The sequence below is a fragment of the Cibotium barometz genome, chromosome 14, assembly GCF_041138505.1.
Source record: "Cibotium barometz isolate CiBa-2024 chromosome 14, ASM4113850v1, whole genome shotgun sequence".
Taxonomy (NCBI): Eukaryota; Viridiplantae; Streptophyta; class Polypodiopsida; order Cyatheales; family Cibotiaceae; genus Cibotium; species Cibotium barometz.
In genome coordinates, this window is record NC_141059.1 from 11,597,709 (window position 1) to 11,601,569 (window position 3,861).

The window sequence follows — 3,861 nt, forward strand, 5'->3', positions numbered from 1 at the left end:
TGGTTCACATCGTGAACAACTTCCTACACTTTCACGTGAAGTTTTCTAGGTCGGCAATTTATAGTCTTGGGCGCATAATACTTATCCAATTGATGAAAATTAGATTGTGCCAATGCTAGGAAATGAAATGCAAGTTCTTGGCTCAATCAATGGTTCCTTATATTTTTTATTTTGTTAAATTTTTGGGAAAAAAAGAAAACAACACACAACCTACTTCTTCACGTTGGTGTTTTTTTGTGCTAACATCAACTTATCAAGAGTAACCAATGAATCATTTCCTAAACTACTTTCCACAATATTCATAGCATCAAAACTATAATTTTTACCAAAATGCAAAGGCACTAATGAATACTATGCAATGGAGGCTAAAACTCAAAGAGTATGGAAGAAACAAAGGTATTTCCTTGACAGCGACGCCAAAAATGTTATGCTAAACCACACCTCCAAGAGGGAGCTCTACACATTCACCTAATGGATGAGCAATGAAACACAACCGTCATGGGGTACTTGAGCTCGTGTCTCTTGAAGCCTTCAAGCTCGCATGTATGCTCCAAACTCCAAGCTCCACCTCCACACTATCACCGTGGAGTTGCTCACACCATCAAATAGGCCAATCACACTCTCTCATACAAGCATAACAAAGGGGATAATTTGTGTCCTTTCATTTATGAGAAAATACCTTATATATAATTGGCCCTTATTCACACTTGGGTGCCCAGAACTTACTAACTAGGCCTTGGGTGGTCAACGTCTCATAATGTACAACCTTTATAGTGCCTTTACATGACACTTATTAATGTCCTCAATTGAGAATCATGGTTTAATTCAATTGAGAATCATGGTTTAATTCAAATGGGATTAACACATTGTGAGTGGTGTTTTCTCTCACAAGTGTAGGATTTTCCACTTGCCTCATGAGAGACAACCACAGATCGTGAGAGATAACCACTCTGTGTGGTGGTTGAGTGTAGGATTCGGCCTCTCGTTATTCTCTTCTACACTCACCTCTTGTGAGAGAAAACTATTTTGTGTGTATTATAAGAAAAGCTGAAAAATGACCAAGCTTAATATATTACGCCTTAATTTTAGGTGCCCAAGTATGAATAAGGGCCAGTTGTATATAAGTGACTTTCTCACGTAATGAAAAAGAACAATCCTCCTTTGTGCCAATTGAGTCTTTCTTGTCTACTTACTTTTATCTTATTGAGAGAGAGAGAGAGAGAGAGAGAGAGAGAGAGAGAGAGAGAGAGAGAGAGAGTGCATGAATCTTGGTGCATGTGCCTCTTGTTCATTGTGTGAGAGTGAGTAAGAGTGAGAGAGGTGAGTCCTTGCAACAAGGAGGTGAAGCAACTTCGTGGAGAGACTTCATCGAAAAATTATGGTTAATATGTGCTTGTAGATAGTACATTTTTAAAGACTCTTTAAATTTATAATTACAAATATTTAAAAGTATGTTCATAAAAAATCAATTTGATCTTAACATTTGGGGCTTCCATTCTTCAAAACTAACTCTCTTAGGCAAGTTGATCTTATTTTTCTAGCTTGCAAAAATTTAAGTGCTAAATCAAGTGAAATCTGGATAGAAATTTGAAATTTTCTAAATTATAACGAGTCATAATAATTTGCACCCACTACAAACAATTGTGTGCTATAAATGACTATAAGATGTTTGTCTTACCATGACTTTTTGCATATTTTGGGGTATGCCACCTAAAAGTTGTTGCATGTCACATCTTTATGTTGAAAAAAAGGAGCACCATAGATAAAATATGACATATAAACTCTAGATGCTTTCATTTTACCTAGAAAAGGTGAGCTCTATGTTAGAACTCACTGAAGAGGTCATAATCATCTTTTAGAAATTATAAACTATAAAAGGTGTTTACTACTTTATCCCAACATAAAAGTCACTTATAGCACAATGGTTGTGAAATATTTTTTGATGCGCTTGACAGGTCCACAAGTCAATATCAAAATTAAAGATAATGATCCTTTCCATGTTCAATTTTAATTTTTTGTTTAAAGAAGCAAGAATATTTTAATGAATATAATCTTTAAAATGAGTCTTAGTTTATTATTTCTCCATTCTTTTAAATTAAATTAAATAATTTTGATCGAGTGAAAAAGTTACACTTGATTTTTGTGGGTCAATTTTAAAAGAGGGGCTACAAAGTATACACAATTTGATTATAATTAAACTATTTGAACATGATAAAAATTAGTTTATGGTCTAAAAGTGAAAGAAATAACTTCATTATATGAAGATTGTACATACTTAAGGAACTTCAATTATACATTTCATCTGACACAACTTGAAGTGATGATTATATAATAAAGTGAGAGATTATTAAAGTATTAGAGGTAAACTGGCTTTCCATTATGACTCGATATATCAATCAAAGCTAGAATGCTTCACTAAGATATATATGAAGTCATCAATAATTAACTCTTTTAAGCTTCAATTTAAAGAGTTTCACTACAAATACAAGCTATTGCTAATACTGAATAATTTTTTAATTTAACTTATGCATGCCTATTGTTCATTATCGAAGGAGTCTAATTGTTATAGGTCGCATGAACATAAGGTTATGAGAAAGGAGAGAAACTCTGATATTATATTTTATACTAGGGTGAGAATGTTCATCCATGTGATATGAAGATGATTTTCCAAAGACTACACAAGCACAATATGTATGCTGATTACAAGTATAATTAAACACATCCCACTAATGAAGGGTGGTTGCAGGATCAGAGTGCCTAGTTTTGTCCACTCAGGCATCCTGTAAACAATAAAAAAACAGGCATTTGTTTTTCTTTAGTGGTCAATCTCTCCTAGCTAATGAAGAAATTTTCTTTCAAGTTCTTTTGGAACATCAGATGTAAAGTTAAGAATATAGTTGCATAATCTGATTAAGCATTAGATAGTCAAAAGTCCTTATTTCCTTAGGTACAAAGTCAATGTATACACCATGTCCCAACTTTGGACTGATTCCAAAAATGCTAATATCTTTTACATATAAACTCATATGAGATTCCCACTTTGGACCGTCGATCTTCACATAATATAGAGCTTAATTTGATTTTTGAGAAAATTTTAAGCTATTTGTCTATTTTCTTTAAATATTTCAAGGTCTTTAAAGTGTTATAATATATGCCACATTTAGCACCCACAATAACAACACTTAAAATGTTCAATCTTGTAGATCAAAAGAGCAGTAGATAGTAAGACATTAGTAGAATGTAGTGGCTAGTCAAAATTGCAAATCCAATGGTTGGATTTTAATGATCTCTTTTCTAAAATTTGCCCAGGCTATCAGAAGGCCTAGAAATATTAATAATCTAATTAGTAAAATTACATTTTTGATGTAAATCAATTAAAACCTATAAGGACTAGTGTACTTGTAATCATGTATCGATGGAAAAAAATTTAGATCACTCTAAGTATAAAAAGATCATTTTTTAATCACTTTATCATATATTTTTTAATTAATTTTGATTAATTAAACTAATTTGTATTAATTTAAGTTGTATTGGGTTAATTTAAGTGTATGTGTATTTTCTATTAGTTAAGTGATCTCATTTGAAGTACCTTGCCTCCCCATATTTACTCTCCAAGCATTGTCCCAGTCCAGCATAAACTGAACAAAACTGGCCACCCTGAGCAACAACCCTGAAACAAGAAGTTGAATAGAGGAACAATGTAGCTTATAAGTTAGCTACAAGCTATAAAACATGCACTCATGAGATCATGTACCCATTTGAAGATATTCAACAAAAAGGAAAGAATCAAATCCCTAAAGGTTAAAAGGAGTTTTGAAAGAAGGTGATTTGAAATATTCAAATGGATATCATAAATAATTG